This window comes from Sceloporus occidentalis, unplaced genomic scaffold (assembly GCF_023333645.1).
Source record: "Sceloporus occidentalis isolate IW3139 unplaced genomic scaffold, rSceOcc1.0.p SCAF_2, whole genome shotgun sequence".
Classification (NCBI taxonomy): Eukaryota; Metazoa; Chordata; class Lepidosauria; order Squamata; family Phrynosomatidae; genus Sceloporus; species Sceloporus occidentalis.
The window spans coordinates 33991550-34006711 of NW_028316982.1; the positions used below are offsets into that span (position 1 = coordinate 33991550).

The 15162-nt window shown below is 38.6% G+C and overlaps 1 protein-coding gene across 2 annotated transcripts in view; it reads right to left on the minus strand.

Moving 5' to 3' along the window:
- Positions 1–14160, minus strand: part of AGTR1 (angiotensin II receptor type 1) — a 52796-nt gene extending 38636 nt beyond the window's left edge. Inside the window, exon 1 of one of the 2 annotated variants that reach the window (XM_089509084.1) lies at positions 14147–14160. The gene's annotated coding sequence lies outside the window, so the exon portion shown is untranslated. Of the gene's footprint in view, positions 1–14035; positions 14065–14146 lie in introns of those variants that run through there. The other variant, XM_089509083.1, reaches the window with a different exon arrangement.
- Positions 14161–15162: the final 1002 nt, after the last annotated feature.

Consider the following 15162-nt stretch of genomic DNA (forward strand, 5'->3'; position numbering starts at 1 on the left):
TGTGTGGTTAAAGTGAAAATTTGATAAGATGTGATGTTTTTATAGACAATTTAAAAATAATATTAAAAAAACCAAAATTTTAAAATTCAAAATTTAATTTTTAAAAAACTTGGCTCCTCTCCTTTCTACTCCAAGCCCTGTCCCACTCACACCATCTCTTTGACATTTTAAAGCGACACAGGTTAACACCAGAACTTGTTTCTGCCAGGAGACAGATATTTGGGAAGCAGTGATGTCACCTCCCCTCTTAGGGTGTCACATGGTGTGGCCTGCACCCCCCTAGTGATGCCCCTGCTTCACACTACTGGTAGGGATCATAGCCATCCCACTTTGTCATGTTATGCATCATATGACCCATCACAATGTTTTTTCAATATATGAGGGGCATGGAGTGAAATCCACCCAACCCCACTCCAGTAATGCCAATTCAGCTTAAAGAAAGCTCCTGCTCTGAGTGTAATCAGAAATGAGATATACTGTGCAATTTCCTATGCTTCTGTCTTAAAATCTGAAATGTACTTTACAGGGTGAGGCATGCACATTCTTTGGCTTTTCTCCTAGATGTTTGTAGGATTCTAGCGAGAAATTCTACTACAGATCAATCTAGTGCCATAGAAATGTCTACCCCTATAAACAAGCAGAATGTGCAATTTTAATAGACAACTGTTATAAAATCTATTTTTCTTCCGTCTGCCATGTTGTGAAAGTTATCATTCTCAACATTTGTTAGCTGCAGCTAAATCAGTTACGAAGGAAACTGTTGTATCTTGTGATGAATCATAAAACACATTAAGACTATTAAGTTTGGACTAAAGTTCCATATACTCCATGTGAGGTTATTTTGAATCATACTATGGTTAAAGATGAAGGCACTGTCTAATGAAAATGGTTTTCATACAATTTAGATTAGTTATTCTCAAACTCTGGTCTACCAGGTCACTTCTTTGACCACTTTTAAATCTGAGTTGAAGACTATCTTGTTCAGGGACATGTTCCCAGGCATTGTGTTATTATCTGATTTTTTATTGGATAGTTGATGTTGATGTTTTTAATTGTTGCCTGCTTATTTTAACCAAGTCTATTTTATATTATTGCCTATTGTTTTATACGTATTTTGTAGATTGTACGCCATTGGCAGGTTTTATTTTTATTTTTATTGATTTGATCATTTGTCTGTACAGCACTATGTACATTTACAGCGCTATAGAAATAAACTGGGTCCCTGTACAGATGGGCCCTTTGTGGTGTGTCCATGACGTGCACATGCACCGCAACCCTAGCACATCATGCATGCGCCGCTGTTACGCAGCGCCATACAGATGGTGTACGTAATGATGATGTCGCAGCTGTACCGCCTCCAAACAGCGCTGCGCAGCTGTGATGTAACCACGCTGTCTCTGGCGCTTTTTGGAGCTCCTTTTCTGCTGCGCAGCAGCGCCGTGCAATTTGTATGCTGCGGCGCTCCTGCACAGCAAAAAGAGGTGCCTCCCTGGCGCCTCTTTCTGGCGGTCTGTACCCCGCCTTAAATAATAATAATACCAGGTGTTTGGATTTCAGTTCTCAGAATTCCAGATCATTGGCCAAGATAGCTGAGACTTCTGGGAACTGAAATACAAAATACCTAGAGGACCAGAGTTTGGGAACTACTGATCTAGATGATCACAATAGAGTTAAGAAGCATAGATGACCAAAGTGAACACAAAGCATTTCAGCTGAGGCTCATTATTTAATAATTTGATTACTGGATTTTAAAGAAGAATAAAATAACTGTATAATATCTGTGCAGTTGCTAGGTTGGTCTGACAGTACAGTATATTTACAAACACTTCAAAACCTCTCAGGGAAGAGAATGTTTTCTCTGCTATTTCACTTCTGTGAAGAAATTAACTGGTTCTTATCATTCTTGCATTTTTTTCATATCTCTTGCTAGTGTCTTGAAATACTATTTAACTCCCCAAATGATGTTTAAAAACATACGTTTTGTTGGTTATTTTGCAATTAGATAATTAAGATATATCACCGTAATCCACTTCATGTCAGATTATTGGCAACAAATGTAACAATCCTTCCACATTGGAGTCTCCTACATAAAAACCAGTGATAGAAAGAAGTTCAAACATAAAGACTTATTGTCTGATTTTATCTACATCAAAATGAATCATCTATTTAATTCTACCAAACAAAATTGAGTCACTCGGTTATAAAACTATATGAAACTGTGGTCTCATACTTCTTTTCCAACATGCAGTCCTCCAAAGGCATAAAGAAAATCCACATAAATACCAAGAACATTTGTCAATGCTACTTCTGGTGTGTTAAGCATGGGCCAAAGATGAATGTGTGTCCCTATGAGTTTGTCTGAGTTTTGAGATCCTCAGGGATGGTTTTCTTTCAGTCTCATCCCGATCACAGGCATTTTTGTTGAGGATGAGGACACATGAAAGGGCTTCTTGGTGGCTTTTCCCAGGGTATGGAACTCCCTCCCATAAGAGGCCAGTGTGGCCTCCTTTCTGCTTAGCAGGCAAAGATCTTTTTATTTAGATAAGTTTTCACTATTAACAAGTTGCTGTGGAAGGGTCTTTTAAGGAGAATGATGTATTTTCAGCCTCATCATGCTTTTACACTGATTTAAATTAAAATTTAAATAGGAAAGTTCATGCATTGTTTTTAAATTGTTTCTGCTATTAAGATAACTCTAAATTGACCTTGGGCCCTCCACATTTGCAGTGCTGACTTTTGCGGATTTGATTATTTGTGGTTTTGATTAATATGTATGTACTCTCTAGGAGTCTCTAGGTCCTCCTGCACAACTCTACCAGAAGTTGACCATAGAGGTGTAATGCAGAACCTATATAAGTTTCTAGAGAAAACACTTGTCTATACATCTGTAGGTCCTCCAACATTTCTATGATCAACTTCTGGCAGATGTTGACCAGAGTTGCACTGGAGGACCTGGAGATTCCTAGAGGTAAAAGGTAAAAAGACTAGTGGTTTTGTTTTTGGTTTTTTTGCAGTTTTTCCACATTCATGGGGGTTCTTCACCTCTAACCCCAGTGAATGTGGAGGGACCTTTGTATAGGCTGATATTTAGAAATGCATAATATAATTTAAATAGAAACACATCTCACCTTAGTGGGAAAGGCTGACCAGGTAACCTATATGTTTGTTCAATCTGTTGTTCAGGTGCTTATGATAGGCAATTGTAAGAGTGATTTGGATCAAATAGCTTTTTAAAAAGATGATGCCTTCATAGAAGAGAATTGTCCTCTGTAAAGCATACCATATTGTATGCTGACCCTTGATTATTCATTTGAGTTTCATGCAGCTGGTGGGAACATTTATTGAACCAGGTATATACAGCTTCCTTACTGGACTCTGAATGAAAGCCTAGAACATGATTTTTTCTTCAGCCAAGAATAGCAAACATGTGTTATTCCAGACTGCAACTTGCATCACATCTCAGCACTGGCTGCACTAGATAGCGATACTGGGATTTGTGGTCCAAAAATATCTGGAGGTGCACATGTTCACTATCTTTGTCTTAGTCCAAAAGGAGAGAAAGAAGGGTGTCGGAGCTGTGTTGTGGACAGAGGACAATGTGCAATTAATTTCCCATGCCTGAACACTGTCCATGTGCAGTGCCATATGTAACATTTTTTAAAATAATTTGAAGTGGTTGAATAAAACTGACTTTTCATTTCACCTCTAACAAAGAAGAACATCCAATATTTGCTGAATTCACCACCTACTGCTGGCCTATGGAACTTATTCTGTATTGTTCCAGAGGATTCCCCCAAAGTCTCAAAATTTGGGAACTTACAGCTGGCAAAATGTAGATGCCCTTTCAATAAAATATGCAGATATGGAATCTACTATCTCGGACAAAGCCATAGCTGGATACAATTCACAAAACATTTCATACAGAAACTCAAGCATGGCATACCTCTGGAAAAATACCTTTGTATCAGGCTTTATGGGTGAATTCATCACAAACAGGACATAATAATTAAATGTCAAACATATCAACATAGTGGCAGAAAATGTTGAAGTGTGCATTCGGGTTTTATAAAAGCTGAGCTGTTGTTTTAAACCCACCTTTTAGTATATCTTGCTTCTGTGTTAGTGTGCAGTGTAAAAAAAGTCACACTGTGCATTTCATGGTTTAATCTTGCCCCTGGTTTTGTTGATAACACACATTGCTTATTCTATTTTAAAATGTGGTAAACAAGTCATGCTCAGTTTGGGGCTCCCTGTTCATTTTGCTAAGAGGACATCTGGCCTTCTGCCCCAAAGTCCCACCCTGACAGAACCACTGTGAAAGGATAATGCTGATAAGACAACCCAGAAAACCTTCTCCCTGTTTCTCTGATAAAAGCACAGCATGACCCCTTCCTATTAAGTACCAGTACAGACTGGTACTGGCATTTAACTGTGAACTATGTGTTTCAGTAAAGGGCAGATATAAAGGTGATTATGAGATTTAATGTGTGGGGCACTTAATATTTTACTGTAACCCCAGTGTTCTGAAAAACAAATACAGACATTGCACTAACACAATTTTCAAAGAACTGTTAACTTCATTTATAAAGACTGCATAACCACATTTAAAAAACTGATAAACATGAAACAATCATAAAAAATAGCAAACACTCATAATTCTGTGGGTATTCTCCACCTAAAACAAATCAGAAGTGTTGCAACTATGTTAAGGCATGTGCAACTGGGTTGGAAAAAAACCTTCTAAAACCTCTCTTCCTCATAATAGCCCTGCTACCCAGAAATGTTACACAGAGGGTTACACTGCCAATTCATTAGACTGTGGTATATAAGAGGCCAGGATTTGATTCCCAACTAGGCCATGAAACCAACTGGGCGACCTTGGGAAAGTCAACACTCAGAACCTAAGGGAAAGGCAATGGCAAACCTCCTCTGAACAACAACAACAAAAACAAAAAACATGATAGGTTTGGCCTAGGGTCGCCATAAGTTGAAAATGACTTGAAGGCATACAACACAGAGAGAAGAGAAGGGGACATCACCTCAAACTGGACAAAAACAACTTCTGCAAACAAGGCTAAAGTACCCTCATCCATTTTTTATGTTTGGATGATAATAGAGCAGTGTCTATAGGAGGCAGAAGAAAGTCATTTCTGAAAATTGGAGCCAATCCTATGGAAACGTTGGGAATGTTACATTTTTGTATTGCAACTCCCATAAATTTTTAGGTGCATGTGGCAGGCATGGGAGTTTGAGGGACATGAGAGTCTCCACGGGGTCACAGGCTGCCCATGGACTACACATTACCACTCCTGTTATCTCAGTTCACTAACATCACAAGCATGTTTGATGAGGACAAAGGTGAAAGCCTTCTTGGTAGCTACTCCAAGGCTGTGGACTTCCATCATATGGGAGGTTCAGGTGACCCTGTTCTCTGCTCTTTTCAGTGTCAAGGAATACCTTTTTACTTAGGTAGACCTTTGGCTCTTAGGTCATTGTGGTGGAAAGGTCCTGGGTATGCTGTGCTTTTATCTCTTTTACTGTTTATTAAACTGTTTTAACTTCATGCTTTTATGAGAATTGTTCATTTAACTGCTTTTTCACTTTTATATTAATAAGATTTTAGCTGTGCTTTGCTTTGATTTGCTGTAAACTGCCTTGGGTCTTCTGTTGGGAAAAAGGCAGGTTATAAATTAAACAGTTAGATGAATAAATACATCATAAATACTTACCTATGATTAAGTTTCGGTGGCCAAATTTCGATTGCTAGCTTCAGCTAGAGTAAATCTGCTGGACTGACTGCTGAATGATAAGTCAACATTTATATAAATGTCATTGATTTAATAGGTATGGTCTGGTTGGGACTATGAATTAGACTCAGAACACTGAATTCAGTTCCCCCCCTCCCCTGAAAGTCACACAGGAGTGATCTTCACAGCTGCTGTACATGCACACTTACTTGAGAATTACGAGCCAGTAAATTTTGTGAGACTTAACTTGAACTGTAAACAATTATTCGTAGAAACAATATTCACACACTGCACCCCTAGAAGGATGCCAGCTCCTTCCCTCTCTCTCTTTCTGAGATATAGCAGGCATGTTTATAAAGTCAAGGAGCACTCAACACTACATTCTCAACAATTTAGTTAAAAATTGTCGCTCTTCCCACTGGAATGTACTATCAATCATGCATCATCAGCAGGGTCAAATTATGTAATCTGTGTGATTTTTTTTGTTATTAAAAAGACAAATTGTGCTGAAAGAATTAAAACTGGAAAGAAAATTATCAACTATAAATTCTGAAAATACAAAACAGTATGTTTTGGAAAACAGAACAGGACTTCCCTTATTCTTGAAGCCCTCTTCACTCCCCCTTCTTTTTTTTTTCAAAAACCAAAAACTAAGCTAAAATAAAATAAAAATTATTACAAAACCCCCACAATCCTGAACAAACAGGAGCTGGTTAGGTGTAGTTCAATTTCATGGCAATATTGTCTTTAACATAATTACATTAGACAGCCACAGTGATGGGGAAGAGAGAATCTTTTTAAAATATAATATTTTTTAAAAAGAGAAAATGAAAAGAAAATGGAGATGATAAAAGTAAGGATGTTAGATATTGCCTGAAGCAAAAAGGTAAAAGATTAAGAGCTGGAGAATCAGCATGGAGGCTTGCTAATGACTCCCTTGTTATGGTCATAGAAGGAAGCTGAAGATTAGAAAGAAAGAAAAGCAACAGTCTAGTTAAATGGAAAAATACAAGAAGCCCTCTCTGAATGCCAAATGCTAGCTGACATCAGGCATAAAGCAACCAGGTGTTACTGGGAGTTATGGTTCAAGGTAGTAATATTTCCAAGTTTAGGAAGAATGTTATGGTTCAGTGGCATAAGTTCCAAGTCATCACTGGACCAACTATTAGCTAAGCTATCTCCTACTACCCTCAGGTTTACTGGAGAAGGCTGTCCTTTTTTTTTTTAATGTTGAAACAAAATTCCACTACTAGTCTTGTCAGTTATTAAAAATGAAATTTTGAGTAGAATGGGGAGACACCATCTTGCACGTTGCCTCAGGCATCAGGAAATCTTGGGTCCTTATCATATGAGCCCTGTTCTCACTGCAAGAAAATGGAAACACCAATTTGTCAGCAGCCATTATTGCACATCTTGTAAAACATGCGACTGAGGCTGTTTCTCTTCTGGACTCCTCCTTAACCCTGCCTGCCTGCCCTATGACTTACCCAGCATGCCTTTCAATTTTTCAATTTTTATGTTTATTCTCACTTTTTAACACACTCCCCGAGTCCTGCTAATGCAGTTTAAGTTAAAAAAGAAAAAAATAGGAAAAAATAAATTAAATCAAGCTACTTGGGAATAGCAAGACAGACAGAGGGCAGAGGGAGAAGAGGAGACTGTGACACCATGAGACTACCAATATTCCAACTGCCATGGCAGTGACATTCCACACATGAATATTAATGAGGCTGCTGTACAATTGGTAGTTTATAGACAGATTTCCCCCATCAATGAAAAGGGATGCCACACATTGCAGACACAAAAGCTACAGGTCAGAGGTGACATTGTGTGATAAGTATAACCAAAGACTCTGTTTTACAACTATAATTTCAATTTAATAACCGTGTGCAGTTTAAAATCCTCATGTTCTGTCCCTGATTCAAGTTCCACCTCAGATTCAAATCCCCACCTCAATCTGCCAGTACTCTGAGTTTTTTGAACTTGTACCTGATGCAGCTACTGACTATGTTGAAAATAAAGCCACAAAATGTCATGTGAAGAATCCGTCCATAAAATTAACATTTACTTTGCCCTTGACACCAGAATGATTTTCACAGCTACCTAAAGCAGCCCTGGAATGGAGATTAATTTCCTTCTACTTTGTGTTTCCATAGAACTAAGCAAAACAGTAATCCTATTTGACCTTTGATTTGTAAACCTGGGAGATGCTGGGAAGAATAAACTTCTCTTGAAGCTTAGCATGGAGTCATGGCTAACAAACACATGTATCATGTGATTTCCCCCTGTATATAGCATGTAGGAAATCATCAAATCTTGACTACATAAAATTTGTAAAACCAGTTTTCAAAATCGTTCAATGATATGTTAACATTGTAATGACACTTTCAAATGCTGTGAAATAATGCCACTGGAGTCCAAAATTTCTTTTCCTCTTTTGCTGCAATACTGGGCTTTATTTATAATGTTTTCTGTCTTGCTTTAACTATTTGTTTTGAATTTATGTCACCCACTATAAGAGAGTGATAATATTGAAGACAAGATACAAACTTTCTTCTAGAAAGTATAATGAACTAGTTACTTAATTAAATTGACAGACTAGTGTACTTTTGAACACATCCTGCACCCTGTCAGCATTCATACCAGAAATAATGCTAACAGCCTTAATATAAGCGATAAAAGACCTTGATTTAATTTGGAATCCTTTTATTTCTTTCAGCTCATTTCTGCATTCAGCTCATCCCTTATGAAAAAGTGAGAACTGCAACTAAACTGAAGAGTTGTCCTGGCCTTTAGGAGTTGTGTCCTTCCTTCTTGTGGAAAAGGTTGCAGGGGAGAAAATGCACAGTTGGGTATACCCAGCAGTCCCACCAACTTGGCTTTGCATGGAAATGCTATGCTGTAATCAGTTTTCAGAAAAGGTCTCTTCCAACTCTACTATTCTATGATTCTACTTTTTGAAATACAACTCATATAATTCTACAGTCAGCATGACCAAAGACTTAAAACATGGGAGGTTGTAAACACTTATCTGAAAGAGTTATGTTCCAACCATCAATAAGAAGCAACTGTACGACATATGCTGAAGAAACCTTCCTTGGACTCTACTACCCTAGATAACTGTAGGACAAACTCTATCTTCCCTTCTTAAGTAAGTTCTTGGAGTGAGTCATTACAGCCTCATACACTTCCTTTCTTGGCTTTCTTGGACTAAGTAGATCATACCAACCCATTCCAGTTGATGTTCAAGCTTGGTTATGGGAGAGAAACAGCCTTGGTAGATGCCCAGTACCAAGAACTGGACAGGGAAAGTGTGTCCCTGTTGGTCTTTCCGGATGTTCAGCAACATTTGCTACCATTCATTGTGGTGAGGGAAAACGTGTGGAAAGTGCATGCAATAGTGAGTTTCATACACAGTTGGGCTTTATTCTCTATTTATTTCCAGGAAATGGAATCCAGTACCCCCACTTACCCAGTCTAATGCTACAAGGAAAACACACTAGTGAGGAACACTTTTAAAGGAGTATGGAATAGTCCAAGCAGCAACCCCATACACCTCCTCCTGTTTTGTCCTTCCTAGGGGACAGGATAGAGACATACATTTTGGGCCCATCTTACCAGAAGCACATGGAACATCTTCAGGTAACTGTGCCTACAGCTGCATGCTCTGAAGCAGGAAAAGTCAGTGGCGGGATGTACTGAACGTGATTCTCCAGATTAATTTCCATAGATCATTTTTGCCATAAAGTTGTGAAACAACACTCAGTTTTCCTCCCAGATTTGGAGCTTTAAAGGAGGTTGGAACTGAACGTGACTGACTAGAACATGAGCAGAGATTATGTCTCATCTAATGTTGCTGAACTGTGACTTCCAGCATTCCCCACCACTGGGACTTGTAGTCCAGCAATATCTTGAGGGCTGTATGATTACCATGTTTTAGATAATGCTGCCCAGTTCTGTAGCTCCAAAAGGTTATTGAAACTTGCCTGCTCAACACTCTTGCCATTATCACACTTGACATCAAAGTCACCGTGGCATACTTACCAAGTATACAGTATTTGCTGAAGCTTCATAATGCAAGATTCTTCTTAGTCTTCACTACATGTGATTTATGTGAACATCATAGAAAAAGTAGTGACCTTTTAACCAGACAACATAGCAAGCATGTTTGTAACTTTTTCAGTGTTATGTTTTCTTTGGGACTGTCATCATCTCCACAAAACCAACAGAGTGGGTTTTTTAATGTTTATTTTTGGCAATGGCAAGTATAGAATGTAGGGCACTCTTCCAAGACAAGTCACATTGTTTATTGCTTGACTTTTACACCAGTGTGCAGTATCAAGCATCACCTCAGCTTCAGACATTCAGAGTTCTTTACATGGAAAGAACAGACATGCTATTTATTCAAATTCACAATGTTCTGAAAAGAGGCTCTACTCTCCCTGTTAGTCAAGTAGTTCAGGAGATACACAATGGATTTTGGATTGTGGGATGTAAAAGAATATTGCTCAGACTTTTTGAAGATGTGCTAATATAACACTCACTTGCTCTTGTGAGAAGTCATTCCAAGATAATCATAAAAAGATTTTATTGGCATGCTTTAAGAGCAGTTATCCCATACAAGTTCTGATTATTAAAACTTGCAAGGAGAACACTGAATAAAATGATTCATACAAACCCAAAATATGAAATAAATGTCTAAGTGAGGGAAGTTTCCACACTGGTCCCAAAGTCACAAAGACATATCCATAATTATGATGCACCAAAGCCTTTACTATGATTTCTTTATTAAAAGGTGTTATACATGGCTTTTCTACCCTCCAGCGCTCTGAAAGCAATGTTCCACTACAAAAAATCCAAAAAAGCAAACAACATACTTTTTAATGTAATAATAATAACAACAACAACCCAGGGTTTTTTTTTTAAAGGAAACAAGAACAGTTTTAAAAGCCAAAACACTGGATGTTTAAAACTCTAGTGTTAAAGCCATCACAACCTCCCATGGGAGTGAGTTACACAGTCAAGTAGGCCCATCTAATTTACCTACCATCTTAGCCTGTCTTTTCATGGGATATTTTCTCTGAGGCAATCTGAAGATTGTTAACTTGATAGACTCATAGTGAAAATATTGTTCTTGTTACCTGAATCGGGAAATTCTGCATGTGGTCTAGCAGGTAATACTCCTTTTGCATAATGAGAACTACTAATATTGCTATTGTCTTATCAATCTGAGACAGAGCAATTTTAAATTGTTAGTTTTAGAATAAAACTAGTCCAAAGCAGGGAATCACATTCTGTCTTAACATTCATATAATGCAATCCTGTAGATGTTCCACTGAGTTTAACATGCCTTACTTTTAGTAAGACTGCATACTATTATAAACTTCAGAGTCTACAATGATGTGCCTGTGCAATTAGATACACAACATCTAGCTCTTGGATTTATTTGTTCTGAATGTTTGCAGACTGGGTCAGAAGTATTCTGTATAGTGTGACTATGGAGATGTAGCGGAGGTTTATGCTTCTGTTTGTCCCTGAAGTAACCACTGCAAGAGAGAAGGGGAATGAAGCAGTGCTGTTGCTGTCTGTGGCAGTTTGAAGTGGGAGAGAGAGAGAGGTGGCAACAGGGTTAAAAGATAATATGCTACAGAGAGTTATCCTCAAAGCAGGTTTGGGCATGATGGCTTAGTTAGAGGTAAGGAAAGTTACTTTTCAGGACTGCTACTACCAGGATCCTCCAGTGGCATTACTGCTGACTAGGGGATTCTGGGAGTTGTACTCTAAAAATAACTTTCCCAACTTTGGGTGCATCTACACTGTAGAACTAAAGACACCACTTTAACTGCCATGGCCCTATGCTTCAAAATCCTGGGACTGGTAGTTTCATGACGCACTTGGCAGAGATGGCTAAAGACTAAAAAAACTCCTAAAACGACAAATTCCATAGCCACAACACTTTAAAATGGTGTCAAACTGCATTATTTCTAGTGTAGATGCATCTCAGGGACATTGTGCTAATATATCTGAGCCCAATTTGTCTACCTCAGCCTCCACCCAATGGTTACTTAAACAGTATTGGGAGACATTGGTCTTCCTCTGCTTCCAAAGAAAGGGAGAAGTGAATTGGGGAGTGCATTCTGTTTTGGATGTACTCCCTTCTCACTCAGATAGTAGAATTTCCCCAACCCACTCAGGTTGAGGGACAGTATCTACATGTTGTCTCTTTCTGCCAGAAACATTTCAGCTCCTGGGAAACAGTTTAAGGATTTGGGAGGAAAGTTTTACTGTTTCTGTAAGCATAGGTGTCTCTGTGCTTGCTGTCTTCTAGTTTTCCATGCCTCCAACATTTAGATCCTTGGGATGTCAACCAGCTGAGATCCCACCTTACAAACTCTGGAAGCAATCATGTATTTGGTAAAGAACATTTTAGAATTTCACCATGATCTCTGCATTTGTTTTTCAGCTGTTGCCTCATTTCCACCCTGCTTTAAAAAAACAAAAGACAAAAAACCCCACACTGGCTTACTGTGAAGCCTCAAAATTATATATGAAAGGTCATGGGACTAGACCTGCTGCCAACTGTGCTGGTGTAATAATATGAAATTGAGATGAAGTGCAGATGCATTAAGAACTACTGTTTGATTGTTTATGCGTGTTTATTTGTACATATCACAAATCCACCAGTATTTATTCCAGCTGCGTTACACTTAGCAAAAACTATGCTTACATCATCTGGTGGATTGGGCTGTATCTGCATGTGAAAGACAAAGTGTTGCAAAGGCGTAGTCCATGAAGGGCTTGTATTATAACAGATGTATTAGCCTTTGGTGCCACAGCCCAGAGCTTTAAAAAGTTACTTTTTTAGACTAAATTTCCTATTGGCTATGCTCTTTGAAGTATTAAAACAGTAATTTTTGAGTTCAGATATTATTGGTGCAAAATGATGAGGTGTGGCAAGTGGCAGCCATGCAACAAGATGAAAATTAGACCCTTGTCATATGCCTTCAAGTCAATTGTTACTTATGGTGATCCTATGATATGGTTTTCTTGGCAAGATTTATTCAGGGGAAGATTGCCATTTCCTTCCTCTGAGGCTGAGAGTGTGTGACTTGCCCTGTCAGTGGGTTTCTATGACTAAGCAGGGATTTGAACACTGCTTTCCTGTATTGTTTGTCCAAAAGTCAAACCATGTCACAACTCTGGTTCACAAACTAGCTTTTTCTAAATGCACTTTGAGATTTCATATATTTACTTTCAAATGCTATGCATTATAAACACATCTGCTGATTTATGGGATTCTATGACTCTATTATACATTCACCAGACTCAAGGAAGACCCTGAATATCAGTCCTAAACTGCACAGTATGACTATTTACCCACCAGCCTTCACCCTGCAACATGTACTGTGAAACAAATGTGTTCAGATGACTCAAGCAAGTAAGATAAACTATAGGTTTCAGAGGAAGACATCAATTTTTTCTATTTTAGGGAATGCTAATTGGGAGTATTATGGGAGCTGTAGTCCAAAACAGCAATATTTCCATGCTGTGGATGGAACTGCAAGCTTACAAGTAACTTTTCAGATAAAGAATGAATTAGAAAGCAGGTCTATTTTAACTATACATCCCATAATCATCTATAGAAGTTGTTTATAACCCTCAGGAGAAAGTACTGAGGAGTCTAAAGTCAAAAACTAGGTTGGGAAGAACCTGCAAGCTTGTACACCGTTTGGCTAGTTACGTATATTCTATTGATTTCAACTGAAATTAACAGTTTTATCACATACAGGATCACAGTGTTTGATTGTATACTAATATAGAATTCATTTATTTTTCTTCTTCTGTTCTTTTTCACTTTATTCTGCTCTGCGCTACCAACAACCCTGTAAGGAAGACCTTGAGTAGACTGAGAGAAAAAGTCACTAATTCAAGGTCATCCTGTGGGTCACAAGACTGAGGAGGAACTTGAACCTGGATCCTCCAAATCCTAATCCAACACTCTAACCATTAAACCACATTAGTCCTTAAATACTCTGAAACTAGTATCTTTGATTCAAAGATATAGCTCTGTTAGTCTGTAGATTCTGTATGTAGAGCACTATTGAGACTAACTGAAAGAAAAAAGTTGGCAACATGAGCTTTCATAGACTAAAGTCTACTTCCTCTGATACATATAGAGGTTGTTACTCTAAGAAGAGGGGACCTCTCAAACTGAGAAACAGCTGGGACTACGCATAATCCTGACAGGAAAGTTATTTTGAGCGTTGTGAAAACAGGACATATCATACCAGTTGTTCATCCTTTACTGTCAATTTTCAAGTCAAATTTAGAGCTGCGAATTTGGCCTGCAGCTGTAATAAGCTGGAAACATTGCCCTGGGCAATAGGTCTGTCACTTACGCCGTTAAGTGGTGCCTTGGACCTGTTGATGAGAAATATGAGAGGGTTCACATGATGTGGCCATGAGCACAACAGCACTCTATCTTTCACATGCAGATAAACTGGTGGCACAGTTTCAAGGAGCTGGCCTTGTGGGTAATGGAACTGTCTTTTTTTTTGGGGGGGGGGGTCTGGTTGTTAGATCTCTGCTGTAGCAATGAAGGGCATGCCACCTCCAGCATGGCACAAACAGAGCATCAAACTCCATTATAAAAGTTTGGAAATCCACACAGATATGCTTCCCTCTCTCTTTCAGAGAAGCAAGTTAATGAAACAAACTACAAGTATCTGAGGGGGATGCAAGTGATACACAATTCACAGATCAGAAAGAATATTTTAGTACATGATTGGAACTGGGGGGAAGTGACATTTTTGGTCTACAATTCCCAGAATCCCTCAATGGCCATGCTGGCTGGGGCATCCTGGGAGGCTTTGTGCAAGGCGGCAAGCTCCAAACTCTATACATGATCTTAGAGGCATTGAAGAACCTTTAAAGATATTCATAGTTTAGATCTCACTACCTTCAATGGAGGGAGTCCCATAAAAAAAGGGAAAGGAGGAAATATAGTTTAGACTATATAAAGGTTAGATTGAGAGCTGAAAAGACCAAGGCTTCAAAGACCCATTCACACATGTGTGAAAACCACAGGCATGCAAGCTGTAAGTGTCCCAAAGGGAAGAAAGCCAAGTTTGGTTATAGAGAAATATTTTTGCAGTTCTCCATCGTCACAGCCCTATAATATTTCCCAAAGGTTTATGCAGGAGAGGAAGCAACTGTTTGGAGTGAGGATGGGGGAGGGAGGGGCAGGGGAGTAATAATAATAAATTGTAAAGGCGTAGTCATTTGAGTCTGTTGCATCACTGTAACCACCACATAATGATCCAAAAGAAGAACTCACTACTGCCAACTATATTGTTGTTGTTGTTGTTGTTGTTGTGTGCCTTCAAGCCGTTTCCAACTTATGGCAACCCTAAGG